Source organism: Leuciscus leuciscus (assembly GCF_965113295.1).
Source record: "Leuciscus leuciscus genome assembly, chromosome: 18".
Lineage (NCBI taxonomy): Eukaryota > Metazoa > Chordata > Actinopteri > Cypriniformes > Leuciscidae > Leuciscus > Leuciscus leuciscus.
The window spans coordinates 13,395,872-13,419,877 of NC_138742.1; the positions used below are offsets into that span (position 1 = coordinate 13,395,872).

Sequence of the window (24,006 nt, forward strand, 5' to 3'; positions counted from 1 at the left end):
GTATGTTTTAAGATGATGAATATCAATTTAATGCATATTTGCTCAATTAAATAATGTATTTCTGAAAAATAAAAAAGTTTTACTGACCCCAAACTTTTGAACTGTAATGTACGTCATTGCATTATGCTCAATAATTTTTTTTTTTCCAGACAGAAATTTGAGAGGGAGAAATACATCAATAATGTTATATCATGCAATATTTATATGTGCTAGTAGGACGTTTGACGTAATACTATTGATTTGACAGTATATGAGTACAGTAGGTTTTGCATGCATATATATATATATAAAGTCTGTCTGTGTTTGAGGTCCTCCTGTTAAATTTGTACAAGCATGTATTTGTGTGTTAAATGTTTCGGAGTCTACATTTACCTCAGACGCCAGGATCAGGAGATTATATAGAGACTATAATCTATCCACCCTTTCCTGGCACTCTAAATCAAGTTCATTCTCTATTCGGGCTCTTTTCCAAGATGGTTTTAGAAAGGAATGATTTGAGGACCCAACTAATCAACCTCTTCAGTCTGTAAGACCAAAAGTCTTTATAATGATGTCATTCTACAACGGTCACATGGACCTTGTAAATTGTTGCCGATAGGACATTTGAATGTTAATACGCAATCAGTTGATAATATTAAAACAAACATAATGTAGTCAGTAGTGCTCTTATCATTTAGGCTGAAGTCCGTTTTGACTTTGTTCCTGTGTGATCCGAGGCGTAGTGAAGGCCCCATCCACAGTATACATCACAATAAGCTAATTAGCAATATAATTAGCATTGTAATTACCAGCTGCAATAATTACTTTTATTTATTATGTTTTTAGGGTATTTATCTGGTCTAAAAAAGAAATCGTCTAGTTATTAGTCTGTTCTTTCATTTGGAATTTAAAGCCTTTCATTCTGTTGTTTTTAACCCTTATCTAACACAAAAAGCTCATTAAAGTGCATCAGTATTATAAAAATAACTCATTGTATATGGTATGTGATATCAGGGTTATATTGATAAGTGTATGAAGACAGAAAGAACCTGGAAAAAAAAAGGTATTTAACATGTGAGATGCCAAAATAAATCAATTTATTTCCATTTTATCACTCATGCTCAAGAAAACTGTTTTTCATAGACTGCACGCACTCCCCTTGTGTTTTACCCACAAACCCTTGTTTCTCTTGAAAGGATAGCATGCGTATATACACAATCTAATAAGAGCCCAAGATGGATGATAATGCCTTTTTATTAACTTACGGAGTGGTTTGTTTGGGCAAATTGAACGTCGTATTTTTCTCTCTAAATATCTAATTGGAGTTTTGACAGGTTTTACAATGAAATGAAAGTAGTTATTGTGCTGCGGAAAGCCTGGTGTTTATAAAATTCTGTGAGCGATACAAGCCACTGACAGTACTGGTATAAAAAGCTGCATTAAAAACCGTCACACGAACTGAATGCTGATTTGTGTAAGTGGCAAAGGGGAGGCGTTTTTTAAAAGTTCATCAAAATCTTTGTTTGCCTTTGGTTTATGGTTTGGTAGTAAAATGTGTACCCATAACTGTTTTCTGTGTCCTTACAGGCTTCAACAGACAGCTATGTAAGAGTGTGGTGTGAACGTGCAAGCTGAGTTTTGGCAAGTAGACAGTGACCCACAGGACCGAGTCGAACTGGAGCACTCAATAGATGTTGAAGGTCAGTGTCACGATGTATCATAATGCATAGTTTTCATGACTGCTTTAGTGACCAATTACTTGACAAATAGTTATATCAGTCAGCATAAAACGTGTTTTCCACTCCATTTCTCCTTTTTTGACATATTTTTGACATATTTTTGATGGTTGGTGTTTGCCATTTGTTTTTCATGCAACTTATGCTGTTAAACAATGTCTTGATTTATAAATGTATGTCTTGACACTATACCAGCACAAATAGCGGCTAGCTAAGCTGGATTGCAGGCGATTAGTCAATAGGAAGCAGGTTTTGGAACTGAAGTACATCATGTTAAGTAGCGTACCTTCATTCGCCTTACTGTGTTTTGTCAGTGAAGCAGATGAAGACAAGGCTATGTTTGCAATTGGTTCGGTTGGCCCAAAGCGTTAATGCTAACCACAGCTTGTGTGATAGCAGTGACTCTAAGCAATATTGAAGTCACACCTCTGGTTCACGAAACAACTTAATTGAGTCACACACACGGAGAAGACCAGCCATGTCATAATACCCAGAGGCCTTGATTAATTAAGCCCTAAAAGCCCAGGAGCGTTCAATGTTCACCAGGTGCCTGTTCATCTGCCACTAGTTCCGCTTCTCACTCCATAAATACAATTCTGAGACACAAATGCAACTTTATATGGAAAGAACACATGTAGGAACTTGCGTGAATCATCCGAGCTTGAATATATGTCGACTTTCTGCAGTTTTTTAATTCACTTGTATTCAATTAAGTTGCTTTGGTGATAGTTTTTGTCTAATGGCGAAAATATTCTTTCGATTTAGTAAATTTAGTTAACAAAAATTGTTCTTGTTGTGAAAAGCTGAGCTCCTGAAATAACATTATAATGAGTACACAATTGTAATATTTATTTTAGTTTATTTATTCATTGTTTGTGTTTTATTTTGTTGTGGAAAGATATTTATAGCGTGATTGGCACATTCTGACTAGCATTTAGCTTGCTTCAAGTTCACTTTTGTGATTTTGTTGTAATAATACTGTGTGTTTATGTTATATACTGTATATATATGATTAATCTCATATGTATAGGCTGCGACTGGTTGACTTAATTAGCCCACTTGCAAAGCATGTCATTAAACCATTATTGAAAATGACTGGATTATTTGAAACTATCATATTCTAGCAACTGTCAACATTGTTAATACCTTTTTTTATGTATACATTTTCATTAGTGGTGTTTTAATTAAAATGATAACATTTTTATCATGATGTGCACTTTTTGGTCTCGTCATTGTTGATGAAATAAAACAATAATAATTTGAGAAATCGTTGATTTTGTTAACGATAACGAGACCAAAAAATATACATCATGACAATAATGAAAGGATTCGAATTAGAATATACCGTTGATGAAAATATGCTGAGAAAAAAAATAAGAGCGCAAGACACTAAAGTTTTTTTAAGAGGACAAATCTAGAAAGAACGTTATTGTTTCAAATAATTCAATAATAGTCAATATCTGGGATTCAGATACATGAGCTGAAGCTGAACAATGAATGAATCCGAAACGATTCGTTAACGAACATTTTAGTCAGTCATTTTGTTAACGAGATTAGCATGCCAGGAGAAAAAAAAAAGCATACAAGGACTTTATTTGACAGTTTTTATGTCCTTCTGGGCATCTCACTGGTCCGGCAGGTGTTGTACTCCTTAACTAGCCATTGAGGAGTCATCACCTAAACCAGTGCTTACAGCCTCCCAATTCCCTCTAATCCAAAACAAGCAGATTTAGCCAGCTCTCTAGACCGCTTTCCACAAAACAAACACACCGGCCCCCTGCAGACTGCACCGATGCCCTCCTCCCTCCCTTCGCACCCCTACTGCTCGATGCTCGGTTAGCCAGGCTAAGTGAATAGGGAGAGGCAGGTCTCCATGGGTAACGGCTACCATGGTGGCACCTGGCAGGAGAGTGAGAAGGATGCTGCGAGAGCCAGCAGGCGCGCACAGATGAGCGGGGAGATTTAGGGGCCGCGTTCTGCCGTCTTTATCCCGCTCCCCTGCTGTGAAAGGGGTGGTCACCCCCGCCAGAGGGTGCGTCTGCCAAGAACTGAAGAATGTTAGCCCTGTGGCCCTGTGAGTGAGAATGAGCAGAAAATTGAAGTTAACAAGCATGCCGTATGCTAAGTGGTGACGAGAGTCCCCAAGCTTTTCCGTTAGGGCCCCGGTCCAGCTTCCATTCTCCTCTTAGAGCTGCTGCCAGCATCCATTGGCTCTGACTGCAGGCTGGAGGTGACCAGGATTATGCGTCTGCAGGCAAATTAAGACATCATGATCTCCAAGCTACACGACTCCTGTGATGCATATGAATATAAAGGTGGATTTGTGTTGTTGTGTATTAGTTTTAGCATTAGCGAAATGTTTTATATTTTTTATATTTTTTATATTTTATGTCTTTTTCTAAGCTGCCTTTGATTCTTTAGCGCCACAGCAAAAGAAACTTTTATGTAACATGTAACTGACATAGTTACATGTTACTACATGTACTTACTAGAGTAATAACAGTAAATTATGCAGAATTACAAGTAACGGTTACACTTTATTTTAAGGTGTCATTGTTACAGTGTAGTTATATATAAGTACTGAGTGATATTAATGAACTACATGTACCTACTATAGGGTTAGGGTAGGATTAGGATTTGGTTGAGGGTTACTTGCATGTAATTATGCATAATTTACTGTTATTACAATGGTAAGTGCATGTAACATATGTAACAAGGACACTGTAAAATAAAGTGTTACCCAAGTAACTTACCCTAAACCAAACCCCTAACCGTAACTCTGTAGTAAGTACATGTAGTTATTATTACTCAGTACTTTTGAGTAATGCAACTACGTCACCTTAAGATAAAGTGTAACCGAAATTATATTTTGCCTGATTTGTGAATGTGAGTTTGCAGTCTGTTTTGGATGTGAGGCAATAAAAAAGATGTACTGAGAAATAATGTCAAGGCACAATACGACCGATGTAGTCCGATTCATGAATAAATCAACCCTTTTTAGGGAATGAAAAACCTTCAGTATGACCAATGTAGTCCGATTCACAAGCAAATTACTGTTATAAACCAGTTCTTTTTGGCAAATCAAAACATACAGCATGGCCAGTGTAGTCCGATTGATGACCAAATGACTCTTATGAATCAGTTGTTTTTAGTGAATCAAAACATTCAGCATGGCCAGTGTAGACAATTCAGGAACAAATTGACTCTCATGAACCGTTAGGTGTGTTCGGTATCATACACCGATCGGTCTGCGCATTGTTTTTAGTGAATCAAAAACATACGGCGCAGCCAAAGTAGTCTGATTCCTAAAGCGATTTCTTATAAACCAGATTTATTTTGATGAATGATTAAAAAACGGTAGCAGAATAAAGTAGCATTTCTTCCAAATGTAAGCAAAATGGATATTATAGCTAAAATATACCCAAATAAATTGAAATCAAAAATGTAAATAATTTAATTTAATTTAATTGAAAACCCAACCCAGATATTTATTTTATTTTATTAAATGCTCAAAAGATGCATGTTGGTTTCCACACACTTTTTAGTGTAGTTTGACTGTGACAGTGAATAGGTAGTGTAATATGGACCAATTGAAATGCATTAAAAAGTATTTTTTTCTACACTTCTTCCAAGCATTGTTGTTTTGTGAACAATAACCTTACTTCTGCACAATGGGCTGATATCCTGTTTTTCGGCCAAGGTTATTGTGCAGGACCACCGTGGTCGCGGTCAGTCACATGCCACGCACGCATCCTTCTGTAGCGGGTCGCCCCACCTCCTCTCCTTTATACTGCAGCCCAAGGGAGCGCTGTGCTCTATGTGTATAATAAGGGTAGCTGATATAATGAAGGTCATTGTAATCAGAGCTAATGTGCCAGGGAGTCGAGACACTTCGGCTTTATTTGAGAGTTAGGCCCAGCACCGCTGGCCTGGGGGGAGGAGGCTGATAGTGTTATCAGAACTAACCTGCCGCTAATAACGACACGCTCCTCTGTTCTTGTCAGCATCGGTCTGAACTTTCACTGATATCTACAGTGTGGAAGTAGGGAAGCGGATTGAGCTGCTGAACGCTTCACATCTTACTTAAATCCCCTCCCTAGGTGTTTGAAGGTTCGCTGTTTTCCTCCCTCTGTTTATTTTTAAACTGCAGAAGGAACGTGCCTAGTCTGCTTGATGTGCACTTATAGGAATAGTTCATCTTGAAATGAAAAATCTCTTATTATTTACTCATTTACTTTACGTTACAGGGTTCGAAATGGCAAATAATTGGAGAATTTTCTTTTTTTCAGATTTTTTTTTTCTGAATGTGAGGAAGCTGTATCTGAACCATGTAGAATAAGCCATTAAATAAGAACCTTCTCTCGAAAGTGAGGGTACCTTTGCCCTTTTCCCCCTCCTCAATGTTCTAACTGAAGTTAAATGATGGTGTCCCACAGTGTGGTATCATGGTCTGAATGGACCCCTAGGTGAATGATATATGGGATTTCTTTTGTCATTGAAATCTAGGCTGTATAGATATCAGAATGCTCTTTGTGCACTTAACTCATATGCTCTTGAAGTACAAGCCTTTGATCTTATGCAGATATATTTTTATTTGAACAATGTTCATTTGCATACGTTCTCTTCAGTGCACAGTCATTTTATTTAATTGATCTTTTTGTTAACAATTCAACTTTTTCCGTAACATACTGTAGAAACATGCTTCATGCGGTACTATATAAATGAATAAAAACAGTCTAATATCTTATATAATATTATTCAATCAACCTGACTACATCACATACCAATGAATGTTATTTTTAAGGGTCAGATCAGGTTGAATTGGAATTTTTATACAGAGTAGGATTCAATTACAAAGGCACAAGGCAACTGTGAGTTTTAATGTAGCGTACTTAACTTATAATAATATATAAAAATATATCAGTTTGATCAAGTTAGTGTTTTTGTGCATTTTTATATTTATTCCAAAATAATAACTAAAGGCAGTAACAATTTTAACAATATATATTATTTGTAAACTAGTTCAGCTTTTCTTTTTACTAGTTTATATATATATATATAAATGTTATATATATATATATATAAAACATTTATTAATAAATAATAATACTATTATATTTATTGTTTTTTGTTACTTAATTAATTATTTAATTTTATTAAAATAAACTTCTTTGTGATGGGACCAGTGTTGGAAGGACAAGCAGAAAAAATCCTTATTGTTGAGCCAGAGCCTTGATTGTATTGAGTTTATTTGAAAGCTTTTTGAAAATTTCAATGAGCGCTTTACTGTCTTCCAGCCTTTTACTCCTCAGTGCTCCTACATGAACATCAAACTGTACATTCGCCATGAACTCATGCGTCTTCAAAAAACAGGGGATTTCCTGCTGACAAGCCCCATAAAGAAGGATGAAAAAGAGATTGGCAGAGGCCCTAGTCTTCCACTTTTCATATTTCCCTTTTAAAAAGTGGCACACTGGTTCTGTGAGAGACATCAAAGGGGCCGAAGGAGGGCCGGGGAGCCTCTATTCACTTTTCCACCTCCATAAAAGCTTCCCATATCTAACCCCTAGTGACTTGCTGGCCCTATCATTCAAATGTCCCAGCGCTCTTTGTGGCTTCCCCAGGACCACAGTGAAATGATCTCTTTTGTTGCGCATCATTAGTTCCATCTGTTGTGAGAGCCTGGCTGTCTGTTCCGGGGGCAGGCCGACGTGATGGTGGCCGGGGGCGACGCGAAAGGCCCGCGTCCCCGAGACTCGTGTCCCGACCTCGTCCTCCTCCTCCTGGAACGTTGATGCTCCCTTTCTCTCCCTCCCTCTCTCCTTCCTCAGATGACACTCTGTCTGTCACTGCTTACTTATTTATGCGTCTGGAGGAAGGCAAAGCATCTTGCATGAATTTGATTAAAACTGGGCATTTTGCTCCATAGATGTGTAATATATTTTAAATTAAGTACCTAAAAGAAAATAAGGATTACTGTGTTTTGATGTGTTTTTGGTGCCGTTTCACTGAGAGATGGGGACAGTTTTACCTCATATATGATGATGATGTCATTGGAACAAAAAAATATTTTTAATAAAACTAACGCAAAATCGAGATTCCATTAAAATGTATGGCCTCTGGCCACTATGTTTTTATATGCATGGTGGTCTATGAGACGAAAGAGATGAAAAAAACAACAACTGTTATTCCTCTAAAGCTTGTGGGCGGATGCGAAGTGAAAAGAGATACAAATATTGTTCGTGTTTTCACAACACTGTATTAAAGTGGCTTTGGCTTGTGAATATTCATGAGGATAATGAAGTATCAACATAAAGCTGGACAGCAAAATTGTACTCCAAAGTCAAGAGGCAAACGTCTCAATTATTTGGTACATAACTAAAGGCTTATGCAAATGTGCAGTAAAAACAAAATTAAAACAGCTTTATTCATATTAATGAATTCAACATCTGTTTAATCTAATTTCATGCTGCGTAGAAAAAAAACAAAAACATTTTAGTTCCATAAACTCTGTCCTTTTTGTGTTCGTATAGGTGGTCACCGAAGTCTTCCAGTTTCGGATTTTTCTTGCATCATGGTGACTGTGATGCACCAAACAGATGTAACATTTTCTCTTGGCAAGGAAATATTTTATTCATGATTTACATGAATGATAAATCTTGTGAAAGTCTTCGTGCTGATGGGCATACGCAATTTAACATCTGTCTTCCTCAGAATAATTAATAGAGCAGCAGAACACTGGGGACTGAGGACTCTTCTTCTTGTTCACTTTCTGTAATTATTGTCAAAAACAAAGCAAGCCTAGATTTGCATCTTGCAGTCAACTCTCTGTTCTCTTGGCTAACAAAACAACTTTTAAAGAAGCGATTTCCAGTTGTACTCAATGTGGAACTTTTGTTTTAACCTTCTATTTCTAACCCTAAAGTTGTGTTTGAGGTTAATTTAATAACTTGAAAATAACAATTAAAGAATCAGATTTTTACTGATTACTTATTGGTGATATAAATCAAAATATTTTATGTAGGATCCATCCATCCATCCATCCATCTGTCAATCTATCTATCTATCTACTGTATACATGAATCATCCCACTTATTCCATGTCAGCGCATTAATACATAGATGGTCGTGGTATAAGCGGAATAATTCACGGAATAAATTCAGACATGAAAATGATCAGACATTGAAAATTAGACATGGTATACGGTAAAATTCACTGATAAGTGTGCATTAGAAGTACAATATAAAATTATTTTATTTCATTTATTATCATATGAATTTATTCCGTGAATTATTCCGCTTATACCACGACCATCTATGTATTAATGCACTGTCATGGTATATGTGGGATGATATATATATATATATATATATATAGATAGATAGATAGATAGATAGATAGATAGATAGATTATAATATTTGTAATATTGTTATAATATTAATTACAAAATTACTTATGTTTGGACACATATTTTTGTGACCTACAATCCCAATATTTCAATATTTCGAGATTGCAAACATAAAAGAGTACAGTCAGGCCGTTTACGCTAGTGTGTTTTCGTTTTTAAATGCATAACTTTTGCTATGGTTACGCCTGGTGTCTAGTCTGTCTACACTACTCCGGAGTTTTCAACCCTCGAAAACGAAGACTTTTGGATGCGCTGCAGACCCCGTTTTAGTTTTAAAACTCTAGGGTTGCGTTTCAGTGTAAACGGACCAAAACAGAGACTTTTGAAAACAAAGGCGTGGCTGCCCACATTACGCTACCAGAACACGACAATAACAGACCTGAGCCATCTCTCTCAACGGCTCTGTATCAAACCAGCCTTGACGACCATGTAAACAATAACATGGAGACGGAACTTTTAGCAGCCATTGTGCAGTTAAACTCAACGTTTTATAATACTGCAGCTGCCTACATGCGCAAAAAGGCCAGCTATTATTAGAGCAATCCGCAACTGTTTACACTACGCGCATGCCCAGTGTGCATGAATGGTCATGTGATGAGCGTTTCCGGTCGTGTAGTGTGGACAGAGTTTTTTTCTGAAATGCAGTGGAAACTCCAGTATGGACGAGGATCGTTTTCATTTTAAAATGCTGTGTTAAAACAAAAACTGGGCCTCAGTCTCTGTAGAACAGAAGGATTCAAATAAACCAATGATGGCTTTAACTGTTTTAAGTAATGCGGTTTGTTGAGGCTGCTACCACACCCGTTCTCTCTGAACACGGTCCCTGGTGTTTGAACAGGATTGGCTGAGGTCCATCTGGCTGTGAGTTCAGCTCTCTCAGAGCTGTTTGCAGTGACGGGCCTGAGGCTGGTCTCTTTTGAAGTGAGCTTCGAGTCGGGTCGGCCGGTCATGTTTTGGCTCACCAGTTTCAGTCCAAGCAGCAAGCCACAGAGGTCATCTGATATGACCTGACCTCATATGTAACACTTCGGTCTAAAAGTGAGCTAATCCTTTCCTGTGGGACCAATGTAGCGTCTGAGCTGAAATAGAGAGAGAGGGAGTGAATCGAAATACATGATCTGCTCACTGGCTTCAGGACTCGACTCTATTGGATAAGTGACTCTGTTGCTATCGCCCTGAGTGACACCCCATTGCCCGAAAGCCAAAGTGCTGTATTTGTTGGAGCCATTATGAAATAAAAACCTAGAGAAAAAGGGCCACTATTTGGTTTGAATTGATTCTCTGAAAACTCCAGCAGTGAATATGCTTTCATTTTGATGGCATTACCACAGACAAAATGTGTTGTGTCAGTTCCACCTCTCCATTACTTTGTCCATTAGGGTGAAACTGGCTGATTTTATTTCTCACACTCTATTTTCTGTGATAAAATGGAAATTCAAAAGCTTATTAAGTTCTGAGTGACATCTATATCGGGCGTGAACGGGAAAGTAAGTCGACTATATCTAGTTTCAGTTCATTTTTGCTCAATTTCCCTCTCGTGATCAAATATTTCACTTTTCAGGAGGGTCCTAATGGGAGTGTCAGGTTCTAGTGGGCTCTCCTTCCTCTTTCCCTCCCATTACCAGCTATATAGTTGTTTCAAATTTCTACCTGTCAACAGCCAAAGAGCAGGTCTCAATTTTAACTGATTTCTTTCCCGCCGCAAGAACTTTAGCACTGAGTGAAAGCACTTCCAGCACAAAATGGGATGTTTAAACACCCATATCAATTCATTCTGGAAAGGGAGAATTTTTGCTAAGACAGACTGTCTGCTGGATTCGGTTCTTGTCTTGTGTGTGTAATTTATACGTGTACAGTATACTGTGCTGATGCCTACAAATAATTTCCTTCAGATACTTAGAATTGTTTAAATATGTCTACGCTTCATACACAAAATAGGGAAAATATCAGCTTTAACCACACAGTTTAAGTTTCTTTTTGGACACATTTGTTTACGTTTGTTTGCCCATAAATAAAAAATCGGTCATTATTTGCTCTGTAATGTCATGTTTTTCCAAACCTGAATCACATTTATTTTTCTGTGGAGCACAAATTGCATGGAAGGGGCTACCAGAACAAAAACGTAAAAATGTCTGCTTTTGTGTTCCAAAGAACCCATAAAATAATATATGTTTGGAACAAAATGATCTAATGAAATCGCTTGGGCTTCATCAATACGTTTGGTATAAAAAAAATTGACATATATTGATTCAATTATAATTTTACCAACTTTTAAGAGTACATATAATAAATAAATAAAAACTTTAAATGGATGGTTTACCTAAAAATGAACATAATTCTCATCATCATGTCATCATTTACTAACAAAAAAATCCATTGACTTTCATGGGACTAAAACACAAAAATATTTCCTTTTGTGTTTCACATTTAAATTACGCGCCGTCTCTACTGCCGTGACATAATCGTTAACGCGACACAAACAAATGCACAACACAGGAGCAATATCCAATGACGGTGGAAGTGACGATTCTCTCTGACCAATCAGTAACCTGCAGTGTTTACACGTCAGCTCGCTTGGAACCCAACCGAGGTGGTGCTATTTAAAGGAGCCGTACCATGCAGTGAAAGAAAAAGTGGCAAAAAGTGAACCGTACTGAGCCGTACCATGCAGTGGAAAAGCACCATAAGTAGAACAAACATGAGTGTAAATGCTCAGAAATGTTCTTTCAATAAAACAAGCTCAGGAGATGCAGGCCGTCCTCCAAAACTACTCCTGCTAATAAAGCTATTTCCCTTTGGTTGCCCTGTGGGAGTCTGTATTATTTTGGGTTTTTTATTTAATCTTGTTGGGAGGGTCTGGATTTTTTTATAGAGTGAGGCATATTGCAGGCAAAATGAAAGGGTCTATTTATTTAAACTTCAAACGTCTGCTTAATATAATCTGTATGGCAGGTCATGCCAGTTTTAGCCCCTGTACACAGAGGCGTGTTGAGACTTTGACTCTTTTAACAGGTTTTGTACTAACTCAACTGACTTATTACATATTGCAGTACTCAGTCGACCGCACGGAGGTTTGTAGATAAAACACGCACTAGAAAGAGTGTCTTAGGATGGGCTTCTCTACCTTCTGACCATTACTTGCCTTTCTTGTCAAGTCCATTATTATATAATCGATCCAAAAGAAACCAAGTAATGCTGTATCAGTACGAAGAGCTGCATTTGGAGTCTCTCTGTATGATTTACTGTGCTTGCTTTTTGTTTTACACTAAAGATGTTGAATGTTTTCTTTATGCCTTGATCAACTGCAGTTTGTTTGTGCAAAGAGTAATAACTGTTGGTTTAAGGAGTTTTTTTTTCTTTTTTTTTCATTTGTATGATTTATTTACTCATAAAAGGCCAAATGTTTGTGTGCACACTGACATTTCACTGAACCCACTTTTCCTTCAAAGCCTTCGTTTTTTTTTTTCTCCCTTTTTTTTGCACCATCATATGAAGATAATTGTACTTGGGCCAAGAGCGTATTGGACCATTAAACCACTGCCTCTCCCAGTAAAGCAATTCTCTTTTGTGTAAATGCATTGGAATTACTTTCAGGGGGCGTTGCAGAAGGAATATGTGAAAGGCTACTTATTCTCCTAATGATTCTTTGTCCTTTTAAAAGTCATCAGGCACATTTATAAGTGGATATGTACAAGGGAAGAGTTGCCCCTGGAGGCTGAGGTCATCTCTACCTCCTTGTCCAAGGCCAGGAAGTAAGTTTGCGTGAATGGACCTCTGCCAGCGGAGGTTGGTCATATTGGTAATGTAGGCTGTCCATCTGTATCCTGGCACATGAGCTGTAATGACTGAGGTGAGATAAAGAAGAGAGCGTCAGGCTAACACAATAGAGATGGAGAGCCGTGTGCAGTGTTGTGTAAGCGTATTTTGATGGAAATGTTTCATAATGCAGTCTGGCAAAATAATTTTCATGGGAGTGTCCCACAGAATCATAATCCTGCTTTGGTCATTTTCAAAAGCGCTTTATTATGGCATGTCTTCTGTGGCTTTTGCAAATGTTTCCTCAGAAAGTGACTAAGAAAGAGGGACTAAAATGCATGTAAATACTGTTAAAACCAGATAAAATCAACAATAAAAAATTTTCTTTAACAATAGTTAAATATATTTTTCTTAAAAAAAAAAAATCTAAATAAGATGTAATCCATTTTTAAATAGATTAATTTAACTATCCTAATTTACTGTAAATGACTGCAGTCTCACAGATGGTTTGAAGTTTAATTTTTGACATTTTTTATCCACATGGCTGGTTCCAATTATGTATTTAGTTTGGTTTTCTTCCTTTGAGTTCATGACATCTTTCACACATCTTTTCTTGTGCTTTACCCTACAAACTATCTTCAAACTTTATTTTAATCATTTGATTACTAAAACAGAGAGATGTGTAACCGAGAGCAGCAGCAATTTTTATTATTATTTATATTTATATTAAAATTATTATTGTTATTAATCTTTAATTCTCATTTTTTCTTAGGGATTTTCAGATGCAATCCATTATGTTTTTAAGTGTAAATCCTGTATACACTTTTAATTTGATGCTGTTTGGGATGCTTCGGAAGACATAAAATACTTTTCAAGGACTGATAGAGAGACACGTGGAGTTCATTAAATTTTGCTGACATTTTAGCGGCTAAATGGCAGATAGTTACTGTCTCTGGGGGCTGCAGGCTTTTTTTATATCCTTCCCCCAATGTCACTCCCCGTGAAAGAAAGAAAGTAAATAAGAAAGAAAGAAAGAAGAGTGTGTGTTCACTGTTGTTGTTGTTTTTTCTCCCAGCTGTGGTTTGAACGTCTGTGTGTGTTGTTTTTGTGGTTTGAGCGACATCGGACACAACAGGCGGCAATGAAAATTGTAGGTGAATAGGTCTATTTGAGTTGAAAATTCAAGGAGAAAGGAATCCATCTGGATGATGAATAATTTAGATGGCTCAAGTTGGTTCCTGTTGCTGTTGTGTTTGTGCTCTCTCTCTCTCTCTCTCTCTCTCTCTCTCTCTCTCTCTCTCTCTCTCTCCTCCTCCTCCTCCTCCTCTACAGACCCCCCCTCCCCTCCCCCCAGCCGACATGACTCTGGAGGCTTGTTCTTGATTCTCTGAGGTTACACATGCCACTGTACGTGTGGGATTGAGCGACTAAACAACACAAACCTTCATACACAAAATCGGCCACATGGAATGTTTCACTCAGGAGTGTCAGGCCCAATTCTTAACATTTTGATTTGCCTTTAACCCTGCTGTCTTACTCAATATGTATGAGATCACATGTCGGTTTTTTTTTTCGTTTTTTTCTAAAAAGCTGTGGTGGAAATGACCACATTCCAGAATCAAACTTGAAAAAAATTTAAACAAAGAAACATTACAATGTAAAATATAAAAGAAATGTAGGGAATTTATTTTAAATGTAATAGCTACATTTATTTTAACTGTATTAAAACTATTGTTATAAATATATAATTGTTCTAAGTAATAATAATTATCACCCTTATCATTATTATACTGTATACTTTATTATACTAAATACTTTTTCTATATTTATATGTATTATTTCTAAAATACATAATTATGATTTTTTTTATTAAATTAGACAAATGCAAAAAATAAGTTTACTAGTGGTGTCAGATGTTTTAGACCCCGCTGTATATGACTGATATGTTTTCATACCGCATGTTAACATCCATTAGCGATCATTTAGAAGAGAGAAAAAAAAGACATCTTAATGCTTTTCCAGGAGTGGCAGAAGTAGAGAAGTTCATCAACCTGAAAAAGATCAAAATGCTAAATAGAAGACACGCAGACGGGCACACAAACCCACAAACACAGGCGCAGCGCTGGCGTGTAAAGGAGCTCACGGCATTTCTCTTTTAAGAGGAGCTGAATGAGATGGGGGTGTTGGGAGGGTTGATGTGACAGGCCCGTGGAATCCCAACCTCTCTCTCCTGGCACCTCGCACTAATCAACCCCTGTAATTTATGCAAAAAATATGATTTATATTTAATTTCACTACACTTGCATTGTTAATTTGAGATGTAATTAACGCGTCGCCACGGCAACTAATTTCTCAATGCCGTAAATTATCACCGCCTTTTCATCAAAATTCAGTTACTTTGGCTCCTGTGTGCAATGTACTGATGCAATTAGGTTACCAGGGCAACCCAAAAGTCTTCATTTTCTTTTGTATAATTGCAATGAGGCAGAAGTTTTTATAACCAAGAGTCATGTTGAGGTTTTTAGCGAACAAAGGGCACATACACATTATAGCACCTCTACAAAAGGGATGTGGTACAACAAATATGCCCTCTGCCATTTTTCTCCCTGCTCTTTCTCTCTGTCGCTCACACACACACTCGCACAGCGTATAATCCAATGCGTTGACTTTACATCTATATCTGATTAAGTTTTCCCCCTTGGGCTGTGTCTCTTTTTTTTCTCCAAGTGAGGCAATCTGTTTGTCAGATGTGCATAGATCTCGCTGGCCTGCATGTATGTCAGGCACATATCTCTAGCACATCTCCTCCACCCCTCATCCTTTTGTTCCTGGCTGGAATATTTTAATGAAGTGGATCTAATTTGCTCTCAAGACTGAGGCCACCAGCACGCCTCGCACGAAGCATGCCCAGTGGTGAGGAGTAAATGGGCGCGAGTCTCGTGCCAGTCTGGCCCGTCTCCTATGCCCACTCATGCCTGCAGCCTCTAACCCCCCTCCCTCGGCGCTCGAGAGGAAATACCAGGTCATTGGCTCCTAAACTCTGGTTAACTGAAAAGGTAATTCAATTTGTAAGCAGGCATTTTGAGACTTTTTAGCATCAATTGTTATACAAGCAGATATCGCACTGCAAGAAATGCTTTAAATAAAAAATGTCTTCTCTCTACCAAAATCATCTTTAAATCCAGATGAATTTACTTGACAAATGTGGTCAATGTGTTTTCAGAGACCACTGGCTAATTTTCTTGCATTATAATAAATCTCTTGTATAAACAAAAATAAATAAAAGCAAATTTGTTTTTGCTAATTAATTAATTACTAAATAATTACTCCCTCAGGAAAAAAAAAAGGTACTGTCACTGAGGCGGTACCCTTTCAAAGGTTTCTAATATGAAGCATTTAGAAACTGATATGTATATTTTAGGTACAAAGGTGCATCCCTGTGACAGCTTTTTTACCTTTTTTTCCGAGAGTGTATTATTGTTGTTATTGTTATTATTTCTTTTAAACATTGATTTTTGGCAGTGTATTCTCATCCTCAGACAGCTGTAGTTTGACTCTGAAGCCGTGCTGGCCAAGAACCAACAGCCAGACCAACTCCACTTTTCTTAACCTCATAATTAGCTTTGGTTTTCCTCTCTTTTCTCCGCATTCTCAGCGAGCTCCGTCAGCGTTGTTTATCCAGCTAAACCAAAGTTAACATTGTGTTAATAAACGATAAATACTGAATTGGTGTTAGCATATTTTCCCATTAAACCTGTGTGTACACATCCTCTAGCTGGGTTTTAACCTGATCACAAGAACATATTTTCTTTACAAGATCTTTATTTTCCTTTGACTGAATCTCCCGAAAGCATCGGACGCAGCTGTCAAGAGTAACCCCGGCATGTGCTTAACACCCTTGATATTTCTGTTCCGTTTGATTCCGTGTGATTTTACCAAGGGATTGACTTGCCGTATCCATGTCTCAAAGTGAGTGGGGATTGGGAAGGGGGGGTTAAAGAAATCTTTCCCTGCTCCATTGTTCCTGCTGACAGCAAACAAGCGATTAGCATCATTCACAGAGACAGCGTATTGCGAAAGGAAAGAGGCTACGGCCTCCCAGGACCTCCCTTGAAAAACGCGGCCCCTTTAAAAGCATGTTCCTCTTCACACCGGTGACACGTTAGATTTCAACCGTGACCGATCTCATGCCGTATCTTTACCATTGAAGCCCGGTACGGAGAGACAAGCGAACGGAGGAGATCTGTTCTTGTTTGAATGAAGTGGCTACAGCATAATTACTACTGCTACGTTTTGCTCTTTGATCAAATGCTGTTGTTCTTTACGCCTGACGTTCTCTCCATATGTGTCAAGGCATGCAAAAGCCTCTTTCTGCACATTCCTCATTAGGGTTTTCACTTTAGTATGAATTGTTTCAAAGGACTCTTGATGCAGTTTAGAAATGTTAGAAACCGGTTACTACTATTGAGTAAAGGCAAGGTCACCGGAATATTTGAGAGACACACTTATTCTATGCATATGCTCGAATTAAAGGAATAGTTTATCAAATTAAAATTCTTTAATTATTCTTATATACTCAATCTATTGTTCCAAACCTGTTTGACTTTATTTAATCTGTGAAACACCTAAGAAGAAGTTTAGAGATTGTCCAAGCTGCTCTTTTCCCTACAATGAAAGTGAATGTGGATTGGAGCGTTCAAGGACTTCAAAAAAGTCCAAATATTACAATAAAAGTGATCCATGTGACTTGTTGCTATATTCCAAGTCTTCTGAAGTCATTCAGAGTGGACAGACTGAAATAATTAAGTTATTATTTACTTAAAAATCTTACAATGTATAGAATAGAGCAGTTTTGACATTCTACCTAATATCTTTTAACGTTCAACAGAAGAAAGAAAGTCGGTGGACATGAGTAGGGTGAATTTTCACTCTTGTCTGAACCATTCCTTTGAGAAATAATGTGCGTTTGAAGAACGTTAGTTTTTGTGAAATATGTAATGGAAACACACCTATGAAAACTGGATTATACTTGTTTACTTACTGGAGTCTGAAGCAGTATTTGCTTTTGTCACATTTATTCCCATTTTACCAGCGCAAGGGGCCCAGGAAGACGAGTTACCAAGGAACACAAAATTTTAATTAGTGTATTTTAATCATTCAGGCTTTTCAAGCTAATCCACAGACCCCAGAGAATTCCCAAGATGCAGCTCTGTGCTGCTTTACCATTTATTGTTGAGTCTATTATAATTACTGTTAGCAGGTGGGGGCTGGGAGGCCTTTATTATGTTTTTCCATCTTTATTATAATTACTTAAAAAAAATTAAAGGATGCTGTTTCATTAAGTTTAGAGAGGATGCCATTTCAACCCTTCCTTTTCTCCCTTCATCTCATTGCTCTTCCTGCCTCTGCATTCGCACAGCTTTATATAAACACATTAAAACAAATTTTTTTTTTAAAGCAGAAGGAAGAAAGATGGACTTATTGAAATGCTTTTCTCGGGATGCTTTGTAAAATCCATCTAATGCTCTGAAAACTCTGCGTGCATGCATCCTCGAAAATCCAATTGTTTCGGGTCGTAATTGGAGCTCGATCAGAATTTGCAGGCAGTCGCTAGAATATATTTTCTTCATTTTCCCACTCAGCAGTGAATAAAGATAAGAAGTCACGAGTGAGTTTTTAAGCCATGAGATTTGGGTGTTCTACAGGGATTTTTCTTGAATTGTATTTTATGTGACTGTCTTCGCAGTTATCGGCAGTGTTATTTGATGAAAGTCTCCTCATAGCCAAGAAGTGAGATTCAGAGGGAGTTTTTCCTTGGGCCGCTCTGTTCAAGTTCTGTCCTCATTGGATGTGTTTCATGGCACATGATCTGAACATACAGCTCTCATGTGTGTGAAGTGTCCCTCTCTGCTCCGTTCCCTTCACTCGTTTGCATTACTCGGTCCTAAACTTTGTGCGCATGCAGAAATATATACTACACTCAACATGCCAAACTTATTCTTTGTATTTTCCAACTAGATTTGTATTTCAAGTGTTCGTGAGGCATGGATAGAATGATGTGGTAAATGTGACTAAATGGAAATTGACACATAAAACAAAAGACCATTTACAGTTCAGTGTACATACATGTAAGAAAAAAGACTAACTGGATTTCATATGCAAAAAGTACTATGATTGTTGTCAGTTAGATTTTAGATGGCGAAAGTTAATGGGAGATTTTCAAATTTGAAATCTTAAAGGGACAGGTCATCATCAAAATCTCCAAGCTGTGTTGTTTTCCCCATAAAATATACAATGAAAGTCAGATAAATCACATTTTCAAGAAACAACAAAAGTTTTCTAAGTTTGAAGTGGGTAAAATGTTTAATGTTTTTGGAAGATGTCTCTTTTGTTCACCAAGGCTGCATTTATTTGATCAAGTATACAGTAAAAGCAGTAATATTGTGAAATATTATTACATTTTAAATAACTATGTTCTATTTTAATGTTTTTTTAAAATGTATTTCTGTGATGGTATTCTAATATGCTGATTTGCTCAAGAAACAAGTTGTTTGTGCTGCAACTTCTTTTGTAAAACGTGATATATATATTTATTTTTTTTGGGGGGGGGGGGGATTCTTTGATAAATAGAAAGTTCAAAAGAGCAGCATTTATTTGAAATATCTATCTATATATATATATATATATATATATATATTTTTTTTTTTTTTTTTTAACAATCTAAAAGTCTTTAGTCACTTTTGATCAATCTGATGAATCTGAGCAGTGAAATGTGATGGTTTGGAAGTTTCTGTTTTAGATGACTAAGTTAGATCTACTGCCTCATATTTTGAATTCTTGCGTGTCCAATGTGTATTTAGCACCAAATCATGGGGCTATTCTCGGGCCCCTCTGAAAGCCAGCAGAAAGCGCTAGCAGCGGTCCACTGCTAAGACAGGCAGGTTTTTTTTGTATTTTCATGGAAAATTCCACATCTCCCTACGAGCTGCGTTTCATAAGCAGAAATACGTTTCAGGACAGATCCCGAGAAAAATTAATTAATGGACCTTTGCGGTGAGCGAAAGGCCAGCACAAGGCAATTATAGTGTCTTTGTGATGTGTCAGGATTTTGGAATTATAGAATCACACTGGATTGGCAGCAGTAATTATGCTGGAAAGAAGAGCTCACCTTTACTGATATTTAACAATTTACAGCTTCATTTGTAGACCTCAGCTTTCCTTCCTACCCTAAAGCCGGTAATGATTTTGTAAGGGTTTAGCATGCCTCAATCGATTCCGTCTTTGGATCATTTGTGTTTAAACTATGAATCTAATGGCATTCTTGCTGTTGCAGCCATTTACACACTAGCATCCAATATGTCTCTCAAGTGACTTATTCATTACAAGACTTGCCTCTTTTTTAAAATTAATATGACTACATTAATAGTCCACGAGAGTCCACAGAGAATCCACTCCGCCAAAAACCACAATAAAGCTTTCTTTTTTTTTCTTCTTTTTTTTTTAGAAAAACCATGGAAATGAGGGTCTTCCATGTTTGGAAAAAGCCACCTGTCTTATGTGGTCTGTCTGAGCCCAGTAATGGACAGATGATTTTAGCAGAGCCTGTTTTGGGTGGGGATGTTCAGACAACAGTCTGTTTGTGTTTGATGTGAGCTTCATTATATGGACTGTGTGGTGGGCTTATCTCCTGTTTTCATAGATTAGGACCAAAGAAGATTTTACAGGCTCTAGTCTTCACAGAGAAACTTGTTAACTTACAGCAGTTGTTACTCCAAAGTTGAGCTGGTGAAAGAGGAGTTAAGCACAGACTAAACTGCAGTGTTATTGTATTGTTCTGTAGTACTTTACATAAAGTATAATTTTTTTTCATAATCTGAAAAAATATATATATATTTTTTAAAATCTTGTAATGTAAAGCTGTCCATTCATTCATTCATTCATTCATTCATTCATTCATTCATTCATTCATTCATTCATTCATTCATTCATTCATTCATTCATTCATTCATTCATTCATTCAAAATATGCCATTTTTAAATTTGGTAATTATTTACAATCCCATAGAGCCGTGCAGTTATTTATTTTGTTTGATTATTGAGAAAGTCATCTGTTTATTTTGGAATTTGAATTTGGAATTCTGCCGCAGAATTTATGATATAAGTTATTAGATAAGTTATATAATATAAGTTATGTATTTATTTATTTTTTTGTTTGTTTGCAAGGTAGATCAAAAATATGCACACAACCTTTTTTTATAAGGTCAGTTACAGAGGCACAATTTTTCCTGACCTCCAAGTGTGTTCTATTGATTCATTGATTCCCCCTCTTCCAAAAAGAAGCCCTGATGTACCTGAATAAATCTTAAATTAGATTTAGATCACAGGCTGGTTTTCAGGAGTAAAAAAAGCCTATGCACTAAAATGTTGTGATCCCACCAAAAAAGAAAAGAAGATAGAAACCTTTTGTAATGAAAATACAAGTCTATTTTTCCTGTCTTGGTAATTTTGTTGAACATTTAGTGCTTTCCATAATGCACTGTTCCATAAGAAAGGAATACGGTATAACAATTAGTATATTAGTGCCAAGTCTCATACACTACAGTGTGATTTGTGATGTTGATGTTTTTCTGTGGCACCTCAGGGAAGTGCAGAAAAACATGCAATTAGCATCGGTCTCAGCACAGGAGGGGCTGTGCAACATGGAAATGCAGAGAGTGGCATATCTTAAACAAGGGCTGAAATCTGTCATAGGAAGATGTTTGTCAGCATAGGAGTTTCTCCGGGGACCTCAGACCCAGGTGTGACACCTAACAGGGACATTTCAGAACAATTCCATCACCATGCTATTGAAAAGATCACTTATTAAGAGAAATGCAAAAATGAGCATTTAAAGTCAATTTACCCTATTTATCTTTTAACATGTTTCTTATCTTATTGTGCATTGCTCATTGAAAAATGCCATCTTCACTTTGATCTAACTCTTTTCCAGTGCATGGCTAAATATATACGCGAGCATTTTCTAGAGTTTTCCTGCTGACTGTAAAACAACAAGAACTGAAAATCCCCAATGAATGACCTGTTTTTACATCAACACTGACCCCTTCTCTGTTACGCACTGAACTCTGCTGGAAAGGTTAATGTCGAAATCTGGAGCGAATTAACTTAAAATTGCTTACAATGATCTTAAAATCCTGTGCTGGTTTTGTTGTGGCTGTAAATTAATTTCAACAAGGAGCTTTGGAGTCCTTAAAGAGACAGGTCCAGAAAAGAAGAGAAAAACCGAGAAGAGAATGAATGAGTGGAAGAGTGGGCCGCGTAATGCTTCTGGCTAAGCCAGTCCATGTCTTAAATGAAGAGAAAAAGAAATTAGGCTTAACTGAAAACATATGGTATTGCACTGGGGAAGAGGTCTGCTTAAGAGGATCGTGGCAGGGTAATAAATAGAGACAGGAAAAGGGCACGTGTGGCGGTTTGGGTGCAGGATGGGGATTTTTTTTCTCTCCTTTCAGGGCAGTGATACAGGCTGAGCTCCTTTAAAGGGCCAGTAGTGCAAAGTGAACTGCCTTAATCACGGTGCTCATCATTGAACATTCAACCACACACACACATATGCAACTAGGCCTTAAAGTGGCTTAAGCCTCAAAACCCACACAATGCCATATTTCCTATTAAAATTTTATGTCTCTAATTATTACCATTAAACTAGGCACCCTTGTTGCACCCTATGTAATTTTGTAATTATAATTAGGATTTCTTGATCTTGTCTTGTTCCTTGTTCTCCCTGATATGACTGCTGAATTGAAATGCGTGTCTAAGTTTAATAATGACGCCCCTCTGGATAAAGATTCATACGGCACCAATTATTCTCTTTTCTCAGCAGATACATTTTATGTGGATTCTCCGTGATGTTGTCAACCTTTCTTTGCTGAGTGTAGAATTGATTCATCTTAATTTTCCATGATGCTTAAACTAATTGAATACAGCAACCCTCTTTTTGCATTTATATTTATATTATCCAGCCTTTTGGATGCGAGTAAAATGCATTCAAGACCAATATTGTTTACACATTCATTATTTAAATGTAATATAATGCATTTAATATTTAATAAGTACAATTTAAAAGGATGCATTTGTTTATAAGCAAATAAAATGTATATTATTAATAATATTAAATAAAATGAAATATATTTTAATTTATTTAATATTTTTAATAGAATATTTAATAGTCATTTTATTAAATTTGCTAATACAGGCATTGTATTTGTTGGTCTGTATCACATTTATTTAAATTTACAGATGCAAAGCCTGAATTATATGGTGACAATTTTTTTTTTTTTGCTACAACGTGATCTTGTAGAAACTGTTACAGGGCCAGAAATGTTACAGCTTATTGAATGTTTCTTCTGTTAGACATGTCACGCTTTTAGGTGGAGTGTGACTTTTCTGCAACACAAGAAGCAGAACTGCAATAAAAACTGACTTTTTTTTTCTTTCTTTTTTTTTTTACACCTTTGAGGTCACTACAGCTCACTGGCTGTTGGTTAATCATTCTTAACTGAATTACTTTATGGTCCTGCATTATCAGACAGACTAATCCTAGAAAACTGAACATTTAGTGGAAGCTGCTCTCCTTTCAGTCTTTAATGTATTCACTGATGCAGTCGTGGAGACTGTAGTGTCACCTCCTTTTTAGTGTGAATCTCTTCTACATTAAATGTGAGCCCTTATAAGACCCAGAGGGGCTCAGCAGTCTATTTTTCAATGATGTTGTCAGACATGTTGCTGGTTCCCCAGGAGAGAGGCAGAGTAATCAGCCTTTTCATCTCTAGAGGAGAAGAGCCAGGTTCAGTGTGACGCTGTCACTTCCACTGGCCCAGCCAAGACTCACTCGTCTGCGCATACGCTCCTCTGTCCTCCTAAGAAAAACTGCCGGCTCCAGAAACTAACATTTAAAACAACACCAAGTCTTGGTGTGATGTTTGTTTTATGGATTCATTTTGACATGTGGAACGATTTAAAAGCAGCATATTGCAGATCTGCAGCACATTAAGGGATTTGCTTGTTTTTAGGTTCTGAATCATGAGGGTTATAGACTGAATATACCACATTTTTTGTTAATGACAGAGT

The 24,006-nt window shown here is 37.0% G+C and overlaps 1 protein-coding gene across 2 annotated transcripts in view; it reads left to right on the forward strand.

Annotated features, from left to right (window-relative positions):
• Positions 1 to 24,006, forward strand: part of casz1 (castor zinc finger 1) — a 186,979-nt gene that overhangs the window by 40,647 nt on the left and 122,326 nt on the right. For both annotated transcript variants that reach the window (XM_082144842.1, XM_082144843.1), the window contains exon 3: positions 1,567 to 1,679. The gene's annotated coding sequence lies outside the window, so the exon portion shown is untranslated. The remainder of the gene's footprint in view (positions 1 to 1,566; positions 1,680 to 24,006) is intronic.